This window comes from Bufo gargarizans, chromosome 2 (assembly GCF_014858855.1).
Source record: "Bufo gargarizans isolate SCDJY-AF-19 chromosome 2, ASM1485885v1, whole genome shotgun sequence".
Classification (NCBI taxonomy): domain Eukaryota; kingdom Metazoa; phylum Chordata; class Amphibia; order Anura; family Bufonidae; genus Bufo; species Bufo gargarizans.
In genome coordinates this window covers 190,692,387-190,706,963 of record NC_058081.1, presented here as the reverse complement: position 1 = coordinate 190,706,963, position 14,577 = coordinate 190,692,387, and the positions used below count along the sequence as shown (strand labels likewise).

General features: G+C 42.9%; 1 protein-coding gene across 2 annotated transcripts in view; it reads right to left on the bottom strand.

Annotated features, from left to right (window-relative positions):
- Positions 1–14,577, bottom strand: part of CA12 (carbonic anhydrase 12) — a 52,648-nt gene that overhangs the window by 25,060 nt on the left and 13,011 nt on the right. The window lies entirely within an intron of this gene.

Sequence of the window (14,577 nt, the reverse complement as noted above, 5' to 3'; positions counted from 1 at the left end):
TATTTCAGCAACCAAAAAGCGTACGCCAAACAATACACTATTGCATACAATGAATGTGCACTACAAATCACTTGGGCAGGTTTGGCCCCATCCATTGGACAGGTTTTCTGTGTGTCAATGTAATGATATATGTAAGTGATTACAATATTAGAGCAAAAGGACAAAGTTTATTAGGGAAAACTGTACAATGGAAAGATGGCTCTAGGACCCTGCTGGGTGCCTCTAGCCTGGATACAAGATGACATACAGGTCCTTCTAAAAAAAAATAGCATATTGTGATAAAGTTCATTATTTTCTGTAATGTACTGATAAACATTAGACTTTCATATATTTTAGATTCATTACACACCAACTGAAGTAGTTCAAGCCTTATATTGTTTTAATATTGATGATTTTGGCATACAGCTCATGAAAACCCAAATTTCCTATCTAAAAAAATTAGCATATTTCATCCGACCAATAAAAGAAAAGTGTTTTTAATACAAAAAAAGTCAACCTTCAAATAATTATGTTCAGTTATGCACTCAATACTTGGTCGGGAATCCTTTTGCAGAAATGACTGCTTCAATGCGGCGTGGCATGGAGGCAATCAGCCTGTGGCACTGCTGAGGTGTTATGGAGGCCCAGGAGGGCCTCCATAGCGGCCTTAAGCTCATCCAGAGTGTTGGGTCTTGCGTCTCTCAACTTTCTCTTCCCAATATCCCACAGATTCTCTATGGGGTTCAGGTCAGGAGAGTTGGCAGGCCAATTGAGCACAGTAATACCATGGTCAGTAAACCATTTACCAGTGGTTTTGGCACTGTGAGCAGGTGCCAGGTCGTGCTGAAAAATGAAATCTTCATCTCCATAAAGCTTTTCAGCAGATGGAAGCATGAAGTGCTCCAAAATCTCCTGATAGCTAGCTGCATTGACCCTGCCCTTGATAAAACACAGACCATCACTGACTGTGGGTACTTGACACTGGACTTCAGGCATTTTGGCATTTCCCTCTCCCCAGTCTTCCTCCAGACTCTGGCACCTTGATTTCCGAATGACATGCAAAATTTGCTTTCATCCTGAAAAAAGTACTTTGGACCACTGAGCAACAGTCCAGTGCTGCTTCTCTGTAGCCCAGGTCAGGCGCTTCTGCCGCTGTTTCTGGGGAATGCGGCACCTGTAGCCCATTTCCTGCACACGCCTGTACACGGTGGCTTTGGATGTTTCTACTCCGCAGGTCCCCCCAAGGTCTGGAATCGGTCCTTCTCCACGATCTTCCTCAGGGTCCGGTCACCTCTTCTCGTTGTGCAGCGTTTTCTGCCACACTTTTTCCTTCCCACAGACTTCCCACTGAGGTGCCTTGATACAGCACTCTGGGAACAGCCTATTCGTTCAGAAATTTCTTTCTGTGTCTTACCCACCTGCTTGAGGGTGTCAATGATGGCCTTCTGGACAGCAGTCAGGTCGGCAGTCTTACCCATGATTGCGGTTTTGAGTAATGAACCAGGCTGGGAGTTTTTAAAAGCCTCAGGAATCTTTTGCAGGTGCTTAGAGTTAATTAGTTGATTCAGATGATTAGGTTAATTGCTCGTTTAGAGAACCTTTTCATGATATGCTAATTTTTTTAGATAGGAATTTGGGGTTTTCATGAGCTGTATGCCAAAATCATCAATATTAAAACAATAAAAGGCTTGAACTACTTTAGTTGGTGTGTAATGAATCTAAAATATATGAAAGTCTAATGTTTATCAGTACATTACAGAAAATAATGAACTTTATCACAATATGCAATTTTTTTTTAGAAGGACCTGTATGGTTGGGCATGTGGGCACACAGGTTCTGTATGGTATCCTGCGGTACATTTGCCCACACCTGTAGATCCTGCACACTTGTATGTTGCTGAAGTTTGCCTTCCCAGCTGCAAAATGTATGAAAAATTTCATTCGGCTACTTTGCCAGATTTAAAAAATTACTTTGTCACAAAGCGCATTCCATTGCATGTAGCGGGCACAATGAGCGTGAACGCCAATCACGCCGCCCCCAGTCATTCAGCCCCTCAGATGCCACATTCAACATTGATCGCAGCATCCGAGATTAAAATTAAGGCCTCTCAGGGGTTAATCCGGTAATAAAAAAAAATTTAAAAAAAAAAAAAAAGCACACACAAACATACTAACCTTATCCATTTGATCGCAGAGAGGCAGTAATGGCCATCTTGATTGAAGCAAAATCTCGAACAAGATGGCCTCCACGCACAAATGGATGGGGTGAGCATGTTTCTTTTTGCCACCATTGCAGGGACAATAGATTTGTTAATACAAGGAAATTCAACTTTGTGGCAAATTGAATTTTTTCATGAAATTCGGATCACAGTCCATTTGTTTGGCTTCAATTCGCTTAAAACTAAAAGGAGCACTATCCTGCTGAAAAATGCCAGTTGGATGCCCTGCCATGAGAGGCCACACGTGTGGCTTCAGGATGTCCTGCACACATCAATGGCTGTTCTTGTGCCTCGTATCACCTCGACCAGCCTATGTTCATATACAAACACTTGATAGATTATTGAAGAAACTCCCCAGTGTATTATTATAGACACGATCAGAGCGGAGATAACTTCTAGTTATAGAGGAAAGCTAGCCAGTGTCCTCTTCTCCCCAAGACCTAACTTCTCAAAGTTGTTGCAGGGACCCCCATATTCAATCATCTGGTAGCATTTTGCTGCTGTGTGAGCAGGTAATATTTGTATGTATCTGTACGGTGGGCCCCCCAAAATAAATTTTACTGGTGGGCCCTAGGCACTCCAGTCCGACACTGTGACAGTCTGTCGTATGGGGTGGCTCCCCAGATCACACCAACAGTTTGGGCAGTGTGTTGAGGTATTTGGACACTACTAAGCAAATCTATCCTTGTTCTGTTAGTCCTTTCACTGTGCCGTCAACCCATATTACTATTTCCTGGCTGGTAAATACAAGTATTTGTTATGAACCGATACCAATGAAGGAGAAAGATCTTTGTTATTGCCCACGACAAAGGCCTCAGTGTCCTAGTGTAGGAGTCATTGTCAGCAGCCGCTGAGCACAAGGGATTCCTCTTTGTAGGTGTAATTTCATATGCACGCTGAATGGTCACAGAGAACAGGGGAGCGGAACAAGAATGGAATGTGTGCATGTGATTTCACAACCACTCATTTGTAAATTCATTCATCCTAGGATACTATTGATGAAGCTCACAGAGTGCCCACTAAGGTTTGCATTTTCATCATTTTTGAGCTTACGTTTTTTAGCACCATCATCATTTGTGGCGGTGTACAGTGTGGACTAAAACATATGCATGAACTCATACAGGCAGAACATTTGTTATAGATCCAGGCGCATAGCTAAAAGCTCATGGTCCCTGGTGCAAGAGTTCAGCTTGGGGCCCCGTCCCTCAGTGCTCGTTGGCAAGGGGCAGGGGAGCACATATCCTTCCTGCTGCCAGAGGCAAACATTGAAAGGGCACCCCCTCATGCCAAAATCTTAACCTAACCCCTTCCCTCCAGCCAGAGGTGTAAATTGACCAGTATGCACTTTCTATAATGTCAGTGTCTTATGTGGCACAAGGGTCTTTGGGCCCCCTCAGGCTCCTGGGCCTAGTAGTGACTGCTACCTCTGCACCCCCTATAGATACACCCCTGTATAGATCAGTATCCGATATTGGGGCAAGAAGCTGCACACAGTTTGTGGATAGCAAGGAGGTAGTGATCTTATAAACAGTCCACAGGGTCCGCCAAAGGATCTGTTCTGTTTTAAAGTAAGTATACACCATGTAGGGTAGGTGCCCTGAAACATAACCATACCTTTTTCCTGCTTTGTTTTATTTTTTGCAGGTATGGTTTTTGGTGCATCACGGGCAGGAGCGCTCCGTTTGGTGCAACTGGCTTGCCCTGTGTCATCACTAACTGCTCTGAAATCTCAGATTGTTAGGGTACATTCATACGACCGTGCAGTGTTTAGCGGTCCATTGGACATGCTCTATATTTTTTGCGGGGGCCACAGAACGGAACTGTGGAAGGATGAAAGGGTCCGCGGAAGGATATGGACTGGGTAGGGAGGGGCGCGACAACGATGGGCAACAGTACTGGGAGAGTGATGGTGCACCTTAAGTGCATAAAAAACAAAAAAAATAAAAAACAAATAACACATTTGTCAAGATTTGAGGAGTGTATTTCCACAAAAAAAAGTATTTATTTGTATCAGGTAACCTACTGTACGTGGCGGTATTCTTACTTTGAAACCAGTTTTTGGAGGTGGCAGTCTACCTTCAAAGTGAAGACAGATTCGACCATTTGTACCAGCAACAGCTCTGTGCGGTCTACATCACACAGTTTGTGACGATCTGATTTATATGCGCACACACAGACCATCAGAAGAGATTTTCACCTACGGACACAACACAGCAGCCTTCAGCCCATACCATCATTACTCAGATTACTAGAGGAGTCCAGATACAACAGGCTTAATCTATACTGCAAATACTTGCAAACCAGCATCCAGAGTAAAATAGCTCTGTAAACTTTAGTTTCTGCCTAGACCTGGTGGTAAAACCACGTGAATTCGTTTTTAGCACTTTGACAAATGGGAACAGAGAAACCAGATACAAAATTAAGCTCAAGTTCACTTCTCAATAGACCTTCCTTCTCAGATAACCCTTAGGCCCCTTTCACACGAGCGAGTTTTCCGCGCGGGTGCAACATGGCATGTGAACGCATAGCACCCGCACTGAATCCTGACCCATTCATTTCAATGGGTCTGTGTACATGAGTATTTTTTTTTTTCACGCATTTTTTTCACTCATCAGTTCTGCGTTGCATGATAAAACACAGCATGTTCTATATTCTGCCTTTTTTTAACCCTGGCCCCATAGAAGTGAATGGGGGTTTCAGTAAAAAACACATCGCATTGCATCCGCACTTGCTTCCGGATGCAATGCGTTTTTCACTGATGGTTGCTAGGAGATGTTGTTTGCAAACCTTCAGCATCTAAACGCGTGGAAAAAAAACTGAACGTAATCGCAGACAAAACTGACTGAACTTGCTTCCAAAATGGTGCGAGTTTCACTGAACGCACCCGAGCCAATCCGTCACGCTCGTGTGAAAGGGACCTTAGTAAGTAGGCAATTCATTCTACTACCAGTTTGTGGAGAGTCTGGCTGTGGAATTACTATAAAAGGCTCCCGCTAATGTTACATCAGGGAAGCTGTGGGATTTTATTGCCATGTAAGACATTTTATAGTTGCTACATCTATTTAGAAAAGGTGATCACGCACACAAAGGAGGCCATTAGATACTACATAAAAAGGAAAGACTCGGCCGAAATAGATTCAGCCTACAGTTCTTGTTTGCTCTTGAATTTTCACACAAAAAAAATAATAATAACAATTCTAACCTTATGTATGAGAACAGATTAAAAAAAATACACATAGTTCAACAGCAGTAAAGGGCTCAGCTCACCGGCAATCACTTGGGGGAGGCACTGAGTATAATCCAAAACAAGGAGACGTCCAGCTTCCCATAAAAAAGTGATAGCCTTTGTTCTTTAAAAGTGATTAAATATCCAATGACACAACACACAGCGTTGGCGTCTACGCATTTCGGATCTTTAAATGTGACTTGCCTTAAGGGTCACACCAAGATCTGAAGCACGTAGACCCTAATGCTGTGTGTGTGTCTGTACTGTGTCATTGGATATTTTATCGCTTTTCAGAATAAAGGCCATCACTTTTTTTTTATTTTATGGAAAGCTGGACATCTCCCCTCGTTTTAGATAAATATACATGTATGGATGTAAAAGATAAGGACCAGGGAGGGGAGGCTTTGTTAATGAGGTACAGGCCAGATTTAAGAAATTAAAAAGTCCCACAGATGTCACAAGTAAAAATCTCAACATATGCACCAAAAGATCTTGTGACTATTGATATATTTGGTGCAAATAATGGCAATGCAGACTCAAGGAAAACTGACTAGAACACAGGTTTGCCAATCATACATATTTTCCATGTACCTAGTAGGTGTTCCTGGTTTTTAGTCATCCTTTTGGGAGTTTTAATGGGAGATTTGCCCTTAAAGGGAACCTGTCACCAGTTTTATGGTGTCCTAAGGGCAACATAAATAAGTGACCAATTCTCTTAGCAAAGAGCTGGGTCACTTTCTTTAATTGACTAAGTCAATCTGCCAACATCTTGTATTGAAAAGCTCCAGCTCATAATGATGACTCCTGGATATTCATGAGCTCCCGACTCTCCCCGCCTACCTGCTGCTGATTGACAGTTATTTTCCATATGAATCAGCAGCAGGTGGGCAAGGGAGTGGCTATAGCTCTGAATTAAAAATATGCTGGACTCAAATCAGCTCATTAGCATGCAGCATATTTGTGTGTATATTATGAGGTAGCAATCTGTCACACCAGTAAGTGAATACATCTAAGGCACTTTAGTAGTTAATGATTATATATAATTAGTTAGATTATAATCAAATATTCACATGACAGGTTCCCTTTAAAGGGCATCTGTCAGCAGATTTGTACCGATTAAACTATCTGATCTGTTGCATGTGCGCTTGGCAGCTGAAGGTATCTGTGTTGGTCCCATGTTCTTATGTGTCCATGTTGCTGAGAAAAATGAAGTTTTAATATATGCAAATGAGCCTAAAGGAGCAACTGGGGTGTTGCAGTTACACCTATAGGCTCTGCAACTGCTGAGCCCTCTCCACTATGACAGGACCAGTTGTGATCACATTTCCGTTACTCCCAGAGGCTCACATGCATATATTAAAACATCATATTTCTCAGCAGTGCAGGCACATATGAACATGGGACCAACACAGATGTCTTCAGCTGCTAAGCGCACATGTAACAGGTCAGCCGGTATCATAGGTATAAATCTGCTAACAGATGCCTTTTGAAACATCTTCTGACAGGCCATTGAAGCACGGCAGAAGATTAGTGGGGACTGTGATCGTTTACTGAACTAATGTCATCAGGCAGACCTCTTTGCTCATCGCTGTTTGTAGTCCAATTATGCCAAGAATGGCTGTAAAAAAATAAAATTATATATTTGCTCTCTCAAGCAGGGTGGCGGTGACATAGTCGTCTGCAGAAAACTGGATTAAAGTCCAAATTGATGCTTTATTTTATGACTCTTCAGCAATTTACAGACAAACCCAGTTATAATTCACTAGGCATGGTGAAGTTCCAGCACCACAAAACAAAAACTCTTGCCCGTCTGGGCTCTAATACAGATTAGTTACTAGCTCACAGACTCCGGCGTCTCTAGCCAGCAAGGCAGCCAGCTTACTAGACTTCTTACAGGCATCACTATCCCAGACTGATAGCCCAAGATGCGTTTTTATTCTCCCCCCCCCCCCCCCCCCCCAACGATCCCAACTGGCTACACCTAGGGATCCCTCAGGCTACAGGAAAATCCTGCCGTGGAAGAGGGGTGGACCCTGGAGGTCCCACTACCAAATCTACCTTCCCAGTCCAAATAAAATCCAGCCCTTGAACTATTAATCAAAACTGTCTCAGCAAGCGACACCTTGCTGAAACTACTTCAGCTTTTCTGGATTTTACTTACCTCACCCAGTTGAGGAACCTGGGTGAGATATACACCCCTTCCAAGACTTTTCTATATATTTTATATTTGCATGAAGTTAATGTATAACCTGTAAGAGGCATATAGCTGAAGTATTGTATATGCAGAGTTACTGTATAACATGAAGGCTTTTCCCTCACCTCTTAGCAAGTTTTACTACAGGACACAGACAAATTATGGGCTATTGTAAAGCTGTCAGTTTTCTCCAGGAATGAAATAAATAGTCTTGTATTGTGAAAACGAAACAGGGGAGAAAAAAAAAAAAAAAAAAGCCATTTGATGGGTGTGATGTAGAGTGCATCGAGGACGATGATGGATGGTTACATAGCTGCAGCACAGTGAACACAAACATCACCCTCATGCTAGCAACAGGGCAGGACTAGAGAGTTGTGCAGCATAGCAGTTGGGAATAGCCATTACACCTGCTTGCACACAAAGTAAAACTACAGGTACATCTGAATAGATTACAATATCAAAAAGTTAATTTCAGTAATTCAATAAGTGAAATTCATATTATAGATTCATTACACAGAGTGATCTATTTGAGGCATTTATTTTAATGTTGATGATTATGGCTTTCAACTAATGAAAACCCAAAAGTTAGTATCTCAGAAAATTAGATTATATTAAGACCAATTATAAAAATAAAAAAAAGTTAATACAGAAATATTGGCCTACTGAAAAGTATGTACAGTATATGCACTCAATACTTGGTCAGGGCCCCTTTTGCAGGAATTACTGCATCAATGCAGCGTGGCAGAGCCTGTGGCACTGTTGAGGTGTTATGGAAGCCCACGTTGCTTCGATGGCAGCCTTCAGCGCGCCTGCATTGTTGGGTCTGGTGTCTCATCTTCATCTTGATGATACCCCATAGATTCTCTATAGGGTTTAGGTCAGGAAAGTTAGCTGGGCAGTGTGGGCAGGTGCCAAGTGCTGCTGGAAAATGAAATCAGTATCTCCATAAATCTTTTCAGCAGAGGGAAGCATGAAGTGCTTTACAATTTACTGGAAGATGGGTGTGCTGACTTTGGACTTGATATAACACAGTGGACCAACACCAGCAGATGACATGGCTTCACAAACCATCACTGACTGTGGAAACCTCACACTGGACCTCAAGCAACTGAGATTGTGTGCCTCTCCTCTTCCTCCAGACTATGATTTCCAATTAAAATGCAAAAAATTTTGTATCATCTGAAAACATCTTACCTGGGCTAAGGAAAAACAGGAATGGACTGTTGCTACTTAGGCCAGGTATGATGCTTCTGACGTTGTCTCTGGGTCATGAGTGGCTTGACACAAGGAATGCGACAGTTGTATCCAGGACATGGGCTACATTTGTGTGTAGTGGCTCTTGAAGCACCGACTCCAGCCGCAGTCCACTCCTTGTGAATATTCCCCAAATTCTTGAATGGCCTTTTCTTTTATTTTTCCTACAACACATTTCCATTCAACCTTCCATTAATATGCTTGGATACACCATCTTTAGCAATTACTTTTTTGGCTTACCCCATTTGTGGAGGGTGTCAATGACTGTCTTCTGCCATTTAAAGGCAGGGGTTTGCAGGTGTTTTGTGTTGATTAGCTGAATAGAGCGTGACAACACAAGTCTACAATATTGAACTTTTTCACAATATTCTAATTGTCTGCGATTGTGACTTTTGGGTTTTATTAGCTGTAAGCCATAATCAATATTCAAAAGAAATAAATGCTAGGGGTGTGGCCGAGCAGACGAGGGACATGGTAGCCTGATTCAGAGCTCTTGCTCATGTAACCGTTCCTATCCTGCAAGACCCCTTCAAACATTGCTGAGATTAAGGATTTTCTCACATCCCTAGCATTGTCATCCCTCAATAAACAGCAACAAGACTGCTTATGTAATCATAACCCCACAGGAGATCCCTCATAATAGGACAACTACCTCGCCATAAAAGCTCTGGCCCAGATGGCCTCTCCAACTCCTATTACAAGGTATATTCAGATTCTCACCCTCCACCTTCATGCATCCCTGTCTCGTGTTGTGACAGAGAGAAAGATGCCCAACGAAATGTTGGAGGTGGTTATTGTAACCCTGCCAAAACCAGGAAAAGAACCATCAGTCCCACAAAACTTCCGACCAATTTCCTTGTTGAATACTGACCTCAAGATCTAAGCAAAAATACTGGCGAACAGACTGGCCAAAATCATACCATCATTAGTGGACCCACTAATTCAGGTAGGATTTGTGCAGGGAAGACAGATTACAGATAACTCTAGAAGAGTGCTAAACCCAATTGATTTAATCAACCGGTCTTCAGTGCCTGCGGTGTTAGTCACCCTTGATGCTGAGAAGGCATTTGACCGGGTGAATTGGCCATTTATCTTCTCTGTGCTCCGCACTATGGGCTCCCCGGGGCAAATGGAAAACAGCAATTAAAGCTCTATATACTAGGCAGTCTGCCCGAGTACTGGCCAATGGAGCATTATCTGATCCATTCACTTTATCAAAATGGCACGAGACAGAGATGCCCCCTGTCACCCCTCATATTTATACTATCACTGGAGCCTTTAGCTCAAGCAATCCGCCAGGTGACTGACATAGATGGGGTGCAGATCGGGGACAGACAAAACACAGTCTGTCACTTTATGCGGACGATATACGGTAATCCTCACTCTAACAAACCCTGCATTATCTTTAAACTCAATAATGAGAATCATCTGCTCATATATAAAGTAAATAAAGGCAAATCTCAGACTCAGGGGCGTAGCTATAGGGGGTAAGACACATAAGACACTGGCATTATAGAAAGTGCATACTGGTCAATTTACACCTCTGGCTGGAGGGAAGGGGTTAGGTTAAGAATTTGGCATGAGGGAGTGCCCTTTCAATGTTTGCCTCAGGCAGCAAGAAGGATATGTGTCCCCTTGCTAACAAGCACTGAGGGACGGGGGCCCAAGCTGAACTCTTGCACCAGGGCCCATGAGCTTTTAGCTACGCCCCTGCTCAGGCTCTTCCTTTCGGGTTATTGCATAAGTCATTGGAGCATCTAAAGTTGCAATTCCCATTGGATTGGCAGGAATCTGAAGTACAATACTTGGGTTTCTGGGTCACCTCTCTCCCCCCCCCCCCCCTTCCCCCAGATATTCTATATAGAGCTAATTTCCCTCCGCTCCTTTCATCATTACAGACAGATCTCGATAATATGGCCAAGACGGAATCATGGCTGGATCGCATTGCTGCTTTTCAACAACAAACACTCCCTAAGCTGTTGTATTTGTTTAGGACCATACCTGTACCACTCCCTACTTCCTTCTTCAATTCCACCAATAGAATGTTAAACAAATTAATCTGGAACAAAAGAAGGCCACGTATAGCTAAAAGCATTATGAGTAGATATAGACGATGTGGTGGTTTGAGTCTACATAACATTCTTGATTACTATCTAGCCTTGAGAATTAACCAACTGAGGGACTGGTGGGTGGGGGATACAGCCGAACATTGGTTACATATTGAGCAAACAAGCTCCAGCGCAAAACCTGCAGGCACTACTTCTGGCATCTCTGCATGAAGGTTTTTCTATTTCTATTTCATATCCACCTCTGTAGCCCTTTGGAAAAAACTTAACATGAAAAAGGGAAAGGTACACCAATCCCTATGGCCCATCTTACGCCAGTCGATTCCCTACAAAGCCTTATTCGGGATTGTCTTTAAAGTCCTAGAAAGAGAGGGGCATTGATAAAGTGGGAGACCTACTGATTCAATCTTCCTTAACCCCTTCACGACCGCATCCGTATATATACACACACGTGATAGCTGCACATACCCCGTGCAGCTACCACGTGTATAGACGTCATGGAAGCTCTTTAATCCAAGCGCTTCTGCCCCTGTCCTGCTGCTGTCACGGACAGCATACAGTTCAGTAATGCCGGCAAGGGACCAATCAGAGTGGCCCCTTGCCGGCAATCAATCCGATTGGTTAGTCTGAGCAGACTAACCAATCGGATCGTGGCAGTGAAAAAATGCCGGTTTCAGGCTCTGATCTGCGCTCTGCAGATCAGAGCCTGAAATCAGATAGTGTCCTAGTGCCCCCCCCCCCTTGTCCCCGCCTGCCCCTTATAAAGTCCCCCCCTGCTCCCATCCACATTCCTGCAGCCTGCCCAGTGCACTGATGCGGTCCGCATCCTGCCCCCATTTTTTTGCTGCCCCTCAAAGCTGGCAGCACCCCCCCAACTCCCTTTTCAAGGCTGCCCCCATGCCGTGCGGTCCCCCTGCTGTGTGTAATGGCGACGGCTCCATTCCTGAGCCGCCGCTATCAGCGGAGAGTGTCAGCTCTATGCTGACACTCTGCTGTAACCCCATAGATGCCGCGGCAGCGGCATCCATGGGGTTAATAGAGGGAGAGGGCTCCCTCTCTCCACCATCGGGGCTGCCGCGCTGCGATGGCAGCGCCCGATGGTTGCCATGGCAACCGGACGCTTTGCAAAAGCGTCCGCTGTTGCCATCTACAGGGCACCTTATCCCCTAGTTTCCAAAATAGGGTCACTTTTTGGGAGTTTCTACTGTATGGGTGCATCAGGGGGCTTTAAATGGGACATCTAAAACCAGTTTAGCAAAATCTGCCTTCCAAAAACCATACGGCGTTCCTTTCCTTCTGCGCCCTTACATCAGTTTACGACCACATGTGGTGTGTTTCTGTAAACTGCAGAATCAGGGTAATAAATATTGAGTTTTGTTTGGCTGTTAACCCTCAATGTGTTAAAAAAAAAAGAATTCTTTATTAAAATGGAAAATCTGCCAAAAAAGTGAAATTTAATCTCCATTTTCCTTTAATTCTTGTGGAACACCTAAAGGGTTAACAAAGTTTGTAAAATCAGTTTTGAGTAACTTGAGGGGTGTAGTTTCTACAATGGGGTCATTTATGGGGGGTTTCCACTATGTAAGCCCCACAAAGTGACTAGTCCTTAAAAAGTGGGTTTTGGAAATTTTCTTAAAAATTTTAAGAATTGCTTCTAAACTTCTAAGCCTTCTAACGTCCTAAAAATAAAAGGACATTTCCAAAATGATGCCAACATAAAGTAAACATATGGGAAATGTTAAGTAATAAATATTTTATTAGGTATGACTGTTTTAGAAGCAGAGAAATTGAAATTTTAAAAATTGTGAATTTTTCCCAATTTGATCAAATTTGGGATTCTTTCACAATATAAGGGTGAAATGTATTGACTCAAATATATGACTATCATGAAGTACAATGTGTCACGAGAAAACAATTTCAGAATGGCTTGGATAAATAAAAGTGTTCCAAAGCTATTACCACATAAAATGACGCATGTCAGATTTGTAAATTTTGACCTGGACACTGTGGCATCAATGACCCTTGGTGATGAAAGGGTTAAAGTCCTTCATAGAACTACAAAAAGATAAACATCCCACATCAAGAATTTTATAAATACCTAATAATCAGGCATTTTTTGAACAGGAACCCTTCATTCATAAATAGGGGGAATCTACAGCTTCTAAAACAATGGTCCTTAGCAAATGCTATTTCGACAGGGATTAAACCGATATACTAATTTGGGCGACAGTCATTTGTCAAGTCTGCTCCTTTCTTATCATTGGAAGCGGATTTGAAAAAGACCTTCTCCCTAGCTCAGTGGTCCACAACCATCAGATCTGCGGTTTTCAACCTGAAATGTACATCACACTTCGAATCTTATATGAAAAACAGTGCTTAGGTGATATTACACCCCAATGAGACTTAGTTAAATCTTTCCAGGTTCATCTCATGTCTGTTGGAGAGGGACGCTTCTTCATATACTGTGGGAATGTCCCAAGATATCCGACTTGTGGTCCCGGGTATTTAATGCTATATCTGGTGTGGTTGGATGTTCGATGGCCCCAGATCTAGCCCTATTGTTGATTGATCTTCAAAAGATACAGCATGGTTTTCAGACAATTGCGATGTACTTGTGTAGCAATTAGGCATCCGGGCCTTGGGATCCAGCCAGCTAGAATAGCTGTGGGGATAGAGCAGGATTGTACTGCAAAGCATTAACTGTATACCCTCCAAGAATCTTGCAAGATTGAAACCTGCTGTGATATAAACCTGTTGTGCGTATGTACTATAAAGGACTGCATTATCATCTACTGTAACTACATGTACAAAGTTGGACTGTTTTCTAAAAGTAAAGCAATGTTTGGTTTACCAACTGTGTACTCCATTAATCCTCCTGCAAACCGGTGTGCCACCGTTACAGGCACTGGCGTCACGATTCTTAAAGGGACCTTACCTAAGGCACTCAAAATACCTGCAACATCCAGGGCACCTCACACACCATCAGGCCTGCTCCCTATTTACAGAGTGTGCCCCAGAGGAACTTGTGTCTACCTCTCCTTCACTGTCGCACGCCTGCCCAGGATTCTCCTTAGAAAAGTGAGTAACCCTCGATTGCCCATACCGTGACCTCACTGTCGCTAATACCCTGCAGGTCTGGCGTGTTTCACTTGTTCCTTGCCACCAAGCTTGCATTCACAAAGTGGAAAAGCACTGCTATTCCCGCCTATCAGGAAATTGCAAGAGCTGTGGAGGTAACAAGATCGTATGAAAAAAAAATTACAGCTCAAAAAACTTCACACTCAAAAAATATGAAATAGATTGGACAAACTGGGGCTGTCTATATCCAGCGGCAACCATTGCATAGGACTTTGGTGGTGGAAGGTGTTGAGAAGTAGGGAGGGATACTGCTTGATTCTATTTTGTTAGCTTAGGATGAAAACATGATGTTTTGGAAATGCTTATGGCAATTCTCTACATGTTCTATTCTTTTTCTGTATGTTCTTGTTTATTAATCAGAACAATAGATATTAATGCTCACACATACTGTTCTCATGTCGGATTATGATTGACAATTCCTTGTTCAGAGGTATATGCTTATGTTTTTTGTGCAAGAGCAAATTTCTACAAAAAAAATAAATAAAATTGTTGAACAGTAAAA